Here is a 14,891-nt window from a genome sequence, read left to right as displayed (position 1 = left end):
TTGACCTATGAATGTGAAACGCTGCTGCTGAGGGTGCTGGAGCTTTGGGAACTGTCTCCCTATCTCTGCTCCCGGCCACATCCCTGCTCTCAGATCCACATTCTTCTTCCATGGTCAAGTGAAGGAAACCTTGGCATGGGGAAGCCAAACTGCTGCCATGCTTCCAGCTTTGCTGCAGCACTTTCACAGCCCGTACAAGGCTCCTGCTTTTGTCATCCTAGTTCCTTGCTTCGCCTTCCTTTTCAGTTTCTTTCCCCTTCAGAGTCTCTCCCATCACTCTTTGGGGAATCTGAGACCAAAGAATCACAGAACCCCAGCCTGGTTTGTGTTGGAAGGGACCTTAAAGCTCATCCAGTTCCAACCCGCCTGCCATGGGCAGGGACCCCTTCCACTAGAGCAGCTTGCTCCAAGCCCCTGTGTCCAACCTGGCCTTGAGCACTGCCAGGGATGGGGCAGCCACAGCTTCTCTGGGCACCCTGTGCCAGCGCCTCAGCACCCTCACAGGGAAGAGCTTCTGCCTAAGAGCTCAGCTCAGTCTCCCCTCGGGCAGGTTCAAGCCATTCCCCTTGTTGTGTGCAGGAAGGATGCAAGATGGAAATATATGAGTGAAGCAATAACCCTGGAAAGTCCTGGGAGGTGCTGAATGCTTGCAAATCCCACTCATTTCCCTAAGATAAACACCCTCACTTCCCTGTAGCACAGGATCATAGCTAAGTGAGAAAAAAACCCCTAAATACTAACATTCAAAAGCACTTAACTACAAGCTTCTTGCTATTCAAGTTGATTCACTTTTTACAACTAGTGCTTCACAAGTGCACTGTAGGATAAGGGTACAAGTTGAGTTTGTTAACGTTTAAAGCATCCCAGAACCATAAAAACACAGCAAACAAAGCTCTGGGCTTGGCAGCAACCACCAAAGCTCACCCCCTCTCCCAGGGGTAGCAAGCACAGTGCACTCCACTACTTCCATGGCCCTGAGTACTCCCCAAAGGCAGCGTGACCATTCCCAAACTCATCAGCTCCTGGCCTCTCTGCTCTCACCCCAAGGAAGTCACCAGGAAACCCACCATGGTTGAGGACAACCCTCAAACACATACTTCAGCGTGTGCTGTCCTTAATGGAAATGCTTTCTTGGATCAGGCTGATATCCCCTCAAGGCACATCATCAGTTATTTGCTAGGCAAGAAGGCGCACAGTTGTGAGAGATAAAGATGATGATTGCACCACACAGCACAGGAAAAATGGGCATGAGAATTGATTTTACCCTTTGGAGGAATAGTTTATGGAAGGAGGCTGCTCTCTTTGTGGGTTTTCCCAGCTATAGAGGGCAATAAGCAAAGGACATCATCCAGGAGCATCATCTCCTCTGCCTGGGCATGGCCCTGCATGCAATGGCAGTGCTGGGGAGCAACCAGCTGGCTCCAGCCTTCCCCTTGGGTTGTACTTATTACTGAATCCTACAGAACCCAAATATCTGGGAATCTGTTTATTGGAAAAGACTGGTTCTACCTCAGGCAGGATTTACTGGTCATGACTGCATTAAGAAGATGCAATGCTCTGGGGAAAGTATGGAAAAGAAACTCCTGCTTCAACCCATGTTCCTTAACTAATATATTGTATTATTGTTAATGCTGTTGTAGAGCTGTCTCCCCACATACATCAGTAAAATGAAGAAGGATCCCACACTGTGCTTGCAGCCACCTTCCCAGAGGAACATGCTCTGCTGGAGGGTTCAATGGGAATGGGGTGATGTGGGGATCACAAGCATCTACTGCTCTGACATCTTTTGAGCCATTCAACTGGGAAAAATACCCTACCCATAACCTCCCCAAACACCCCAATCTTTATCCAACTGCTCTGAAAACAGGTTTGAGAGATGCCACATAATACAACCTTTTTTAGCTGTTCGTGCCCTGGAGCCATGCATTAATACAGCTGAGGCTAAACTGGATTGAGGGACTTTTAAATGGGTGCACTGGATGATGCAGAAGGCTATCAAAAACTGAAATAAAGAGGGCAAAAAAAAGCACTCTGAAAAGAAGAAAAGGAAACACTCAACACAAAACTGGAAAGATTCCATGAGGTCAGGGTGAACGCACAAAACCTCCCACTGGAAATGGGATTAAGAATAGCATCTTATCTCCTACAGCATAGGAAGTACAGGGATTAATAACAATACACTGATGGGTAACAAACTCCCAAATCTTAAAATATTACCATTTAATCATGGGGGTTTTTCAGACTGAGGGAAAAGGGAGGTAGGGAGGGCAGAGAACGCTCTATTTCCAACTTGCCCTTTTAAAACCTCCTGACTCTGTACATCTATAGAGCCTTACTGACTGATTACTAATGGATGCTAGGAGCACCTTGGAGTTGCAAAAGGTCATTGTAGGTGTAAGTAAGGAGTAAGAGTGTGTCCATACACTTACATAGACTTACACAGAACATGCTTTTGAGGTTGCATGTAGAAACTGTGACTCCACGTATAGAGCTGTAGGGTTTCTACCAGTAAACTTCAAGCCAGAAATAGAGCCTATTGTAATTCAGGGTTATGAAACCTTTCTTCACATGTCCAAATCAAATTAAACCAAGGGAGATTAGTGTTTTGTGAGCTGCTTTTAAATTCAGTTCTTTCAAATATCCATTAAACCTTTTGAAAGTTAAATGAATTTTGTTTTTAATGTAATGTGCAATTGTGAAGATCTGAAACAAAGCACATGGTCTCCAAAGCACCTGTGTTTTCCTAACTATACAAGTTCGTCTAATAAAAGATATTATCTCTCCCTGCAAACCTAGCCTAGCTTCAGTTTTCCTGGCTGAATAAAGATAACAGGTAAAGTTTAATGATTAACTTTCATGTTCTCTCTTTTCCCCATTTATCAGGCTTTTCCTGGCCGCTGGCATTCCTGCCATGCTACAAAACATGGGCTGCAGGTCTGGGGGCTGTCTGCCTCCATGCACCTCCTGTGATACATCACCACCTTGACAGCTTCTGACATGAATGATGCTGGAACAGCCCAAAGCTCCTCCAAGAAGATCTCAGATCAAAGAAATCCAGCCTGGTTTGGGTTGGAAGGGACCTTAAAGCTCATCCAGTTCCAACCCCTGCCACGGGCAGGGAACCCTTCCACTGGAGCAGCTTGCTCCAAGCCCCTGTGTCCAACCTGGCCTTGAGCACTGTCAGGGATGGGGCAGGCACAGCTTCTCTGGGCACTCTGTGCCAGCGCCTCAGCACCCTCACAGGGAAGAGCTTCTGCCTAAGAGCTCAGCTCAGTCTCCCCTCTGGCAGGTTCAAGCCATTCCCCTTGTCCTGTCCCTACAGGCCCTTGTCCCAAGCCCCTCTCCAGGTTTCCTGCAGCAGTGCCTGCAGATACTCCACCTCACTTCCCTGGGCTTCTCAAGGGGTTTTGGAAGGTTGAAAGAAACCCTTCCAGAGCTTTCCAGCTGTTCTTGAGCCCTGCATGAATAACACACACTAGGAAAACAAAGAACATACTTAACATTTGTTCTCATCCTTGACCCCAGAAGCATTCTCCTCTGATAATCCACAGCCACACATTTCATATCTTAAACTAAGACAGCAGACTAAGCAACACCAACTGAACACCATCACTAGCTTTTTGATACCAGAAATGCCTCTGCTCACCCTGAGACACTAAATGTATGAGCACAAGTGATGACCAGACTGTTGAGGGTTTCTGCCTGGGCTTTTCCTGTGTGTCCAGGGTGGGCTCGAGTAATGGTTGGGTTAAACTCACGTAGGTTTGCAAATCCTACCCTTGTAGCTGCTTCATCTCCACCTCTCCCACGCCAGCTGGAGGGCACTCAGCCCAGTCAGCCGCACGCAAAAGCCTTCTGGTTTATGGAAACCATGCTCAATGTCCAAATATTGCACAGTTCCTTAAATAATAGAGATTAGAATTCCCCTAATTTATCATCAGTGTTTGAAATAGCACTGCTACCCCTCACAAATCATGATAGATGAAAAACTTATCTTAAAACAGAGCTATTTGAGCTAAATTGAGAAAAATCTTTGCTAATCTGCTACTTCTTCAAGCAAAGCAAATACACACACCCTGTGTTTCGTACTACAACAAAAATGAACATTGGCAGCACAAGCAAAATCATCTACAAATACAAATCAACCTTTTCTCCTTGTGAGCCAGAGTAGCCCAAGGTATAACGGGATAATGGCACGATCACGCTGCTGATGTATTTATACAGCACATTTCATCTTCATTAATCTAGATAACGCCCTGGCAGATTCTTACTTCTCAGTCCAAGAACAACAAGCTATTCCCATGCCACAGCAGTTCAACACCAACCTCTCCCCAGTCACACAGGGCCCCATGGAGGTCTCCGATCACCACCGTGGTGCGTGTTTCCTACCCTCCCGCTGCCTTGGGAAGGGGCTGAAGCGTGGCAGCCCCAGATCGTCCTGGCTCCAGGCTGTGCTCCAGCAGCCCCCAAAGTTCACTGCATCCATTTGGTCACAACGTAGAGCATGAAGGACCTTACCAAAGCACTGGGCTGCCCTGCCCTTGCCTTTCCCAGCTCTGATGCATGGCTTTTCTCATAGGGGCACCCTCAGCACTGAAGCATGAGCTGAAGGAGGGAGATCAGGGTGCTGAAATCATAAAATCCTAGAATGGTTTGGGTTGGAAGAGACCTTAAAGACCATGTAGTTCCAATCCTCCTGCCATAGGAATAAAATACTCCTTCAAGGATCCGTATTTTCTAGCTGTTTTTCACGAGCTGGTATTCTGGCCAGGAATCATCATATTTTAGGTGCCTTATTTTCTTGTGCATGCAAAGGATAGCTACAGTGAAACTCCAGTGGCTGGTGGGAGGCATTTCCTACAGACACCTTTGGCACATCAAGAGACAAATAAAATCCAAATTGTAGAGAAAGTGACTGCTCTTGAAACCATGTTAACTATAATGGGTAAAAATGTCTTCATTTTTATGTCTCTTGACTATCACAGAAAGGAAAATCAGTGCTGATGTAGGTAAGCACAGGCCATAGGTTTATCTAATAATGTATACTGAAGAGAGTGAAGAATAATACAGATTTGCCTACAGTTATAAAGCTGTAAATCACACTGGATGGTATCACTGCAGTAAGCTGTTTACCCCTAATGGTTTTCTCTGTTTTATCAGTTCCATAAACCCCATCACCTATCAACCTAAAACCTGTAGTTGTGTACCCTAAGGTTGTTCTCAATTAATGACTATTTTAGCTTTAAAACTGTGCCACAAACCCACTGAGGAGTGAGGTATGGCAGAATGAAGCAATCAGATTTCATTTCTTTCTTGGGAATGAGGTAGGAAAGGGAAAGGGAGAGATTTGCACTGAAGTTTCAGAAAGCTGACAAAATTTCCTGCCTTCAGTAGAAAGCAGTTACAAAGAGGGATGCTGGCACATCAAACCCCTGCCTACTTGTTTATACATTTGGTTACATCAGACAGATTACAAAACATATCATAGAATCATAGGAAAGAATATCAAATAGATAGAATATCAAACCAGAATAGAATATTGAATAGAATATCAAATAGATAGAATATCAAATGAACCAATGAGAAAACTGCCTGAGACCTTGAAGAACGAGGCTCCTACAGCAACACCGATCCCACACAGAGCCTGTGTCCCAGGGGACACCACAGCCTCTCACGCATTAGATACCACTGACATGAAACCACCCCGCTGGCTCTAATCAAGAAGTACAGGCTATGTGGCAGAGAGGTGAAGTAAGACACGATTCTTATCAAGAAACCCAGTTAAATGAGCATTTTAGTTTCACACACAAATATGCCCGTGTTTTCATGGTTCATTCCACAAATACCCAAGAGGTAAACTGTGCAGTACTCAGTGTAATCTATTCCTCTAATTAATGCCTTTGATAGCACAAAGAAAACTCAATATTGTTAAAGAATCCATAACATTTGGCCAGCTGACTTCCTTAAGAACATAGAGGTGGGTTCATAAATAAGCCCCAACCTCCTTTCCATTTTGTGGCAATACTTTCAGCAAGACTTTTCCCAGGTCTCTCCTTCATTCTCAGCCCAACAAATGGTCAGATTCCTTGTCCTGTCCTCTCTCTGCAAGCAGACAAATCCTGTGCCCATTTGTTTCCCTGAAATCTTCTTCCTTCAGAAGGCAAAGAGATTCTTCTGCAGAAACTTGTTAAAAGTTGCTCTCAGCAGAGAGGTGACCTACAAGAAGGACAAAGACCAGCCACAGGGTCTGGAAATGGTTTCCTGAGTTTTCTGAAACAAGCTATTTCGTTGCTCCTTGGAAGAAGCAGACCTTGAGAAAGGTGCTGATCCCTCCCAATGCCTTGTTCAAGGTCTAGCCAAGTGACATTGATGGGTTTCAAGATATTTTTGTTTATTTGTTTTGCATGTAAAGCAAGGGTCACCATTCTTGAAGGACTCCCCTTCAAGCTCTTGTTGAATGAACATGATGGATCTTCTGTAACAAACCACGCTGCTGTGCTCTCCAGGGGCCTTGCAGGAAACACTGAAGGGGACGTTGCACAGACACCCACAACAGAAACACATCACCCTCTTCTGCCTCCTTCCTTTGGACTGAGCTGGTGAACCACGTTTGCTGCCAGCATTTGGTCCAGCGACTGCACCAGGATCCCTTGCCCTGTGCCTGGATTGAAGAATTCTGCGGACTTGAGGCTCCTTCACTGTTTCTGCCCTTCTTGGGCACATAAACAAGAAACCAATTGCTGCTTCCTCACGATCCACATGAGTAGTCAATGGGTTCAGTGTGGGGATCATTCAAACCAGCTGTGGCCAGTGAAAAGAATCCATTCTTCACTCCTGCAACCAAGCTTGCTAGAAAGTAGGGAGCAAATGTTCCACCCAAAATAGTTTTGGTTTGAGCACAAGAGAAGCTCTTGGCAACAACGATGTTGAAAGAAAGAATGTCTCAGCATCAGGCTCAGATGCCTTGCAAATGTATTTTGTATCCTCTACCCCAAACTGTATTTCTTACTGCCTGTAACAGAATACATGCTTTAACTGGCTCTGGCAGATTGCTGAGTGTCTTTATTTTGGCTAGTAGAGAGCTCTCTTCCATATGGACCCTATCTAGGATGTAAAGCAGGTCTACTGGGACGGAGAGCCTAACTCCAGCTGAACACCAGGCCACAGTGGCCCTCCACAGTGAAACCACGTTGTGCAGGAATGCTGGGCAAAGGGTGCAAATTAGACAGCGTCTTGGCTGCTTACCTTTCTATGGAGCCATCTGGCCAGGCAGGGCTGCGGGTGTACTCCCACATGTCCCAACACCACGTGTGCATCTGCTGGGTGTGCTCTCACAGACTCACAGAATCCTGGAACAGTCTGGACTGGAAGGGACCTCAAAGATCATCTGGTTCCACCCCCTTGCCATGGGCTTCCACTAGACCAGGTTGCTCTAAGTCCTGTCCAACTTAGCCTTGAAATGGTCCTACCCCAGCAGGACATCTGAACTCCAGGATGCTCCTGCTCAACATCCTGGTCCACCCTGGACTAACAGTGAAGAGCAGACTCTGGGCAAATATTCCTCTGTGTTAGACGCTCCCATCACCATCTTTCTGTGCACTCAGTTTTACCAATGCAAGGACTCTCCAATAGTACTGCAACAAATGCTGCTTTTCTCAAAGAGCTGTGAACCACCACAGTGACCAGATGTGAATGGGTAGGTCTTTGCAATCCATTTTAACCTACAACAAAGGCAGAAGGTGCTGCTGTTACTAGGGATGCAAAAGTAGAGTAGGAGACATGAAGACTTCCCACTGGATGAGTGACCAGGCCTGATCCAAGCGTTTCCTCTGGGATGACTGGCAAGAGCAATTAATCCTGATGCCGTGCATATGTTCTGAATTTTGTGTACTTCAGAAACTAAACCAGAAAAAAAAGTTATTGTGCTTCTCTGTGAAGTACCAAAAGCACTGAACTGTGATGCATTAACATGGCATTGTCTTCTGGCCCTCGCCCAGCTCCAGGCTGACAGCAGGAGCCGTCACACAGACATTGGGAAGTGCCCATATTCTTTCCTCACACACCCAGGTACTTTTGCACAGCACAATAACGCATGTGAATGTCTCCATCCTCTTCCTACAGTTATCGGTGCAGGCTGAGCTAAGGACAATGCCCATTAGCAAAAGATACAAGAGAGGATAACAACTAAGATAAAAAAAGATTTGCATTTATTAGTGCCACGATATAAAGGAAAAGATAAACCCCTGCAAGCAGAGTTTCTAATTTGGACTTCATCTCACTGGGTGTAGCTGTGCTGGCGCTGGCTGCGTCCCTGTCTCAGTCCTGGTCTCTTTTCCATTGGTCAGGACAAGCCTTTTCCCAAATCACAACAGCTGGCTGGAGCAAGCCTCCACCTCCTCTTTCTCACTACACTTTCCCTTGGAGCATGATGACTTTTAAATCCTTCCAGGCTCAAAGCCCAGTAAGCAGTAAAGCCCAGCACAGAGAGATATTTATTTCTCATAACTTTTTTTTCTTCATAGAAGAATCCAATAGAAAAACAACCTCGGCTGTATTTGTCATAGCCAGGGGTGCATTTGAGGCTCTTACAAAGTGAATATGCTGCACACAGCAGTGCTTAATGCAGCGCGCCTGCTTCTTAACCAAGTTAAAGGAAGAGCCTGCCCTAAGCCAAAGCTCTTATCTTCTTTCAGCTGTAGTAAAGAATGCCTTAAAAATCTTTTGGGGAGATGGAAACTTTTGTATGGACAAAGAACTCAAATGAACAGCCTCAATGGCTGCAGAGTGGTTTCCTTAATTAGAAAGTTGGCTGCGTTCATAAGGAGGAGGAAAACAATGCTGCAGACAGCCAAAGCAAAGAGCAAGTAATAACTGTAGCACATGCAGCTCTGGAGGAAACAGCAACTGGCTCTATCAGCACCCCAGATCCTCCACAATCGCTTGTAAGTATTAGGCTGCAAATCAAGTGTGGTCTTGCTGCTGAATCAGAGCAGTACAAGCTTGTAAATATGACTTGGCCTTAATTAATTCATTTTGACAAGGCTCAAAACACTCTCCAGGCGATTTAAGACACCGTAAAAAATCAAGGAACTGACAGTTTGTGACCTCAAGATGTCAAATATAGAACTGCTGTCTGGTTTTGACAAGCTGTCACTCTATCTCCCAGAAATCCCTAATACAGCTAAGCATTTAACATCATGGGCTGCAGCTACACAGCGTGGTCTGTGAGAGCATCAGTTAATCCAGAGAATGTGGCTGCCCCATCCCTGGCAGTGTTTGAGGCCAGGCTGGACACAGGGGCTTGGAGCAAGCTGCTCTAGTGGAAGGTGTCCCTGCCCGTGGCAGGGGTTGGAATGGAATGAGCTTAAGGTCCTTTCCAACCCAAACCATTCTATGATTCTGTGATTCAACAGCATCTGAGAATCCCCATCAATACAGCAGCAGTGTTGTTCTCAGCCCCCTGCCCTGCTCTGGCACCTGGGAGAACAGAGACATCTGTGTGACCAACTGTAAGGAAGCCTTGGAAACCATCACCTTGATGCTCACTTGCTGTCCAGGTTTGCCCAGCTGTCCTCGTGGAGAGCCTGTGTGCTGCTGTAGAACTAGCAGCCTACATAGCATACAGAAAACACCAACTAGGAAGGTTGTGCTTTCTTAAACAGCAGACCAGATCCCATCCTGAAAGCATAACCTCTAAGAAGAGATACTCAGCCCGTGCACTTCTCTCAAGCCAGACCATCACAGAATCAAGGAAGGGTTTGTGTTGGAAGGGACCTTAAAGCTCATCCAGTTCCAACCCCCTGCCACAGGCAGGGACACCTTCCACTAGAGCAGCTTGCTCCACCCCAACATCCTGACAGAGAGATGGATAACTGTACAGAAAAGTGAAGAAAACAACAGGTAAACTACAGCTTTCCCCCATGCTGGCTGTATGCAGGCCTGTCAATCCAAGCAGCACCTGATGCCTGTGATCAGAAAGAAGCTGATACCTGTCTGTGCCAAGTTGATTTAGCATCCTAGTATGGAAATTCAAACAGCCGGTGCCAAAGCAGCATTCCCAGGGGAGAGCCAGCTATGCCATGCATCTGGGGAGACCAGGAAGGCAGCAAGAGAAAACACCTCTTCGCTGCAGCAGCAAACCAGCATAGCCTCTGCTATGCACAGGACTGACCAAGGAGAACCATGGGTCATGGACCGTTTCCAGTGGTGCATTTACTGTATCTGAACATGAAGCTGTGGCCTCCCAGGGCTGCACATGTTGCTCTCTGTGATGGGCTGCCATGCTGTGTGACTGAGCAGAGGGTGTTTTCTTCTGCTTCAAACCAGCTGCCAGAATGAAATGAACCACTGGTGTCTGATGTTAGGGAGGCTCAGGAGCGTGGCTCCAAGCGACGGGAGAGGGATGGCAGCAGCAAGGCTGAGTTTTTGGAGCATGGCTCCAAAAAGCAGATCTCGGAAGGCACCCTCACAACCCTACTCCATTCAGGAGATGAAAAAGTATCATCCCAAAGTGGACACAGAAGTGTGCAGCCCCAAGCACCTCTACAACAGGAGTATTGTCATCACCCCAGGAGACCTGCAAGATTACCTTACAGCGGACACCCAGGAGCTCCGTGTGGCTTGATACAAAGCAGCAAAGCACAGGTTGCACACTCTGTTTACAAGGCAATTAACCTTAAACGAAGTGGAGTGAAATCCTGGATCTGGGAATCAGGTTCTTCTGAAACCCCACAATCTAAACTCGCTCTTTTGCCGAACTGTGATGGAAAATCACTGCTCAGACCCCAAGGGTTCACAACCCACTTCCCAAACACGGCACTGCGGTATTTGGATGGAGTCAGAGCATTTCTAACACCACAAAGGGTAGAAGCTACAGGCAAACAAACAAAGCACGTAACTACACCGACTTGAGAGGAAGAGTGCACCAAAAATTCAAAGCACAAACGTTTTGTGACTGTTACCAGCAGTGTCCTTACCAAGCGTGGAACACTTTCCTAGAAACTGGCTACCTTTAGGGCATCGGCTGTCCCGCTGCGGTATGTTGGTTGGCTCACTGCTGCTGATTACAGTATTTTCCCCTTTCTGCTGCTCTCCTACCTCCTTCCTTCCTCTCCTGCTTCTCCAGATGTGTTTGCACTGAAGGAAAGCTGTCCCCTTTGACTCTGCAGGGCAGCTTCCAGCCCTGCCTATGCTCAGCAGTGCTTGCAGCCCAGCATTTCTTAGCCTGTACTTCTTGTTCAGTACCTCGGTGCTTTGGCTACGTGCCTTATGAGTGGATTAAGCAAACAAATAGGTAAGAGGCATTTTAACTCAGTGTGCTTAATAACTTCCCAGAGTAGGAGTAAAGGAAATTGGAGATTCCCCAGGAAATTGTCCCCTTATGCAGAGTATGGCCAGATTCGTCCCATGAGATTGCGGAGAGGAATCGTGCGTTCTTGGCACCTTGGCACAGGCAATCCATGACCAACCCACAAAACCACCACAGCAAGACGGGAATTGCATTGCAAACTGCTTATCTTTCCTAGTCCAGCTGCTGCCCCGGAGCCTGAGAGACTTTTTCAGAAGGAGTTAAAGCAGCAGTCTTCCTTACTGGCATCTAACGCCTCTTCCTTCCTGGAGCAAGAGCAGCTTGCTGTTCCCCTGGGAGAATGGTGGAGCACCTCCTTTGGCTCTCGCTAAGTGCTCTGCAACTTCCCGTACCATAAACTGGTTGCGTAACATGAATCTGCTCTGTGCAAAACCTCTCGAGCACCGAGCTTCAGAGGAGCCAATGTTGTTTCTCCCCATCCTTCTGTGAGATCTGCTTTCCATATGTCTCTGCCGATGCGCTTGCCTTCTTCACGACTGTGAAAGACCAGTCTTCCTCTCTGCTGATCCTCTCCCTGCCTCAGCCCCCTGCCAGCTGCAATGGATGGGTACTAAATCATCAGGTTTGCTTTCTCAGCACCTCTCTTTCCTAGCAAAGATATAACACCATGCTACCTATTGTCTCCAACCTCTGCTTGGTCAGTCGTACCTCTGTACTGAAGACAGAAGCCATGGCAGGATGGGAATTTCCTTTGTATTTCCCAGCCTAAGCTCATCTACTACCATGAAACAACTACCAAGACAGAAAAGCTCAGTTTCAGAACTAAGCTACAAGTCATATTTACTACCAAATTCCCAAACTCCCTCTTTATCATGTACCGCATTAGAAGAACAAAACAGTTGAGTGCATCTGCTCTGCATTTCTCTTACAAACCTCTCACAGCTGCAAATGTTTTACAGTGTGATTTTTACTTAGCAAAGCACCTGCTTTTCACCCCAAGCACTATCTTCCCCCTGACAAATACCTTTTCGAGGTCTGGAACTTTATATTATTGAGCCATGAGCAAATTCATTATCTCCAGACACTCTTGTCATGTCAATATTGCACAATTGCCATTTCTCTTTCTCCTCCTCAAGCTGCTGCCGTGACCCACATTGCCACTAGCTTTAACAAGTGACCTCCATCACTTTATGTAGCCCATAGAGTCACTAATCTTAAGATTATCCCAAAATATAGATACACAGATGATATCTGACATCTTCTGAGACTTCAAACCTCCCTATAAAACAGCCAGCTCTGCCCTTCCCACAGGACCCTATTCCTCCACCTCCAGGGAAGAGACATTAGTCCCTGCCCACTATTCATCCTTTTGCATTGGAGCAGCCAAGTGAGCACCTTCCCTCCTGTTCTGAAGGTCTTGCAAATCCAGCTCTGCTGCCATTGCAGCATGGTCCCCCTCCAGCTGCTGCAGCATGTCCCATCCCCCCCCTTTGCCTAGAGTCCTTTACTCCAGGGCACCTGAAGACTCTCCCATGACTTTCCAACACTTCCAGCTGGAAGTCCCCTCCTCTTTCATTCTCAGAGATTCAAAACCCTTGCCTTATTTCCCTTTCTGCTTTAATCACTTCTAACTCTGAAGCACTTTTTCTGTTTCAGGAGACCTGTATGCTCTTTCCAGCCACCTTCCAACTTTCTGAACACTTTCAGATTTCATGCTAAAGCTCCAGACTGTGTGCAGGTCATGGAATAGAAGGGAATGGAATGGTTTGGGTTGGAAGGGACCTTAAAGCTCATCCAGTTCCAACCCCTGCCACAGGCAGGGACACCTTCCACTAGAGCAGCTTGCTCCAAGCCCCTGTGTCCAACCTGGCCTTGAACACTGCCAGGGATGGGGCAGCCACAGCTTCTCTGGGCACCCTGTGCCAATGTCTCATCACCTCTTCTACATGAGAGCACAGTGGGCCCATATCTATGGATAATTTTCACTTTCTGAGTTATTACTTTTCTAAGGAACATCTCAGTGAGCTATTCAGAGCAGTTCATTGATAGAGCAGAGCCCAGACTGACACACCACAGTCTGAGGCTGAGTAAAGCGAAAATGTTGTAAGTTGCCTAATCAGAACAAGAATGGGAATATAATGATTTCACATAAAACTGAAACATCAGGAATGAAGAAAATAGAAACACTCAACACCACATGCAGAAAGAAACCACTTTGAGATGGCAAACCTCCAAACCAGAACAATAGTTCTTAACAAACAGCCAGGACTGCAACTCAAACCCAGGCTGACCATGAAAAACTAGCAGAAAACTAAGCAGTCAACATCAGTGCCGATCAGTAATATGTTTAAAAGCAGTTTGAGCTTTAATAATTCAAGCGGATTTAATTTGCTGGTCGTTATAAAGGTGGATTTTCTCCCTTTTTTTCCAAAGCATGACGTGGATGGATATCCTATCTCTGTAAAGTATACCCCAATTGGTAGCAAGTGCCGGGCATGGCTCCAAACACACACAACATCTAACATGCAACATCTGAAACCAAGCGGCGCTCATGGTGTTTGCTTTACCCCTAAGCCCTCCATTAGAATTTTCCTTCAGATATTTCCAGTTGCAAACTTGCGTTTGGTGGAATCCCTTTACAGGGCTTGCTTCAGCCTGTTAATAACAGTCCCAGTGGTAATGACCCAACTCGTGACCATACAGAGGGAAAACAGCGCTTCATGAAATATTGATACGCACTTGGAGATTCGACAATTATCTCCAGAGCTCCTCAGTAAAATCTGAAAGCAAATAAGTAGCAAACATTGCCTGTACTCATTAAAATACTGAGACCCAGAAAGAAACCCACTCATTACCCATTTGACAAATACAACCTATTATTTTTAATAATGCACAGGCATTTAACGTATGATATTTACAGCTTCTCTTCCTTAAAGAAACCATTGGGTTTGGAGATCTGATTTTAAGAAGTGTGATAAAAGTAAGCTATGTGGAGCTGGGTGCTTTTGCAGGAGAGGGTAAAATCCTTCTTCTACTGAAGTCAATGACAAAACTACTGTTTTCCTGATGGAAGCACAACTGCTCTGTTTTGGGAGCTGCTTGTCCAGAAAGATATTCCCCCAAAATTAGAAATACTAATTTAATTGGCCTTTCTCATGCAAGCTTCAGAAGCAGAAAACCAGAGTGAAAAAGAGCATGGGGCTGCTAGTCCACAAGATACGTCATTGAATCCCAGACTGGTTTGGGTTGGAAGGGACCTTAAAGCTCATTGAGCTCCAACCCTCTGCTATGGGCAGGGACCCCTTCCACTAGAGCAGGTTGCTTTAAGCACCGTCCAACCTCGTCTTGAGCACTGCCAGGGATGTGGCAGCAGCATATATCTCTGTATCTTGCTTATCATACACTAGTGAGATGATACACCAGCTCTCATATCTGGCCAGAGCACAGCATGGGAGATGCCACATTGCTACTCAAGAGCTTTTAGGATAACAGCGAACACAGAGAACACCTTCCCCTGCTGAATAAATACGAACCATAAGGGGAAATCTTTCAATGCAGAGCATGACAGGTTGCTTGGCATTGA

At 46.2% G+C, this 14,891-nt stretch overlaps 1 protein-coding gene and 1 long non-coding RNA gene across 5 annotated transcripts in view; both read right to left on the bottom strand.

The window, feature by feature from the left end:
- The window catches only part of CTBP2 (C-terminal binding protein 2), a 140,718-nt gene that overhangs the window by 22,611 nt on the left and 103,216 nt on the right, over nt 1-14,891 (bottom strand). Inside the window, exon 1 of one of the 4 annotated variants that reach the window (XM_061364115.1) lies at nt 10,977-10,999. The exons of the other annotated variants lie outside the window; for them this stretch is intronic. The gene's annotated coding sequence lies outside the window, so the exon portion shown is untranslated. Of the gene's footprint in view, nt 1-10,976; nt 11,000-14,891 lie in introns of those variants that run through there. 4 annotated transcript variants of the gene reach the window in all.
- Nucleotides 1-14,891, bottom strand: part of LOC133218066 (uncharacterized) — a 228,851-nt gene that overhangs the window by 139,168 nt on the left and 74,792 nt on the right. The gene's annotated exons all lie outside the window — the stretch shown is intronic.

This window comes from Neopsephotus bourkii, unplaced genomic scaffold (genome assembly GCF_033783945.1).
Source record: "Neopsephotus bourkii isolate Nb327-2 ecotype Australia unplaced genomic scaffold, CSIRO-AGI_Nbou_v1 NB_1189, whole genome shotgun sequence".
Taxonomy (NCBI): domain Eukaryota; kingdom Metazoa; phylum Chordata; class Aves; order Psittaciformes; family Psittacidae; genus Neopsephotus; species Neopsephotus bourkii.
This window is presented reverse-complemented; position numbering and strand designations above follow the sequence as displayed.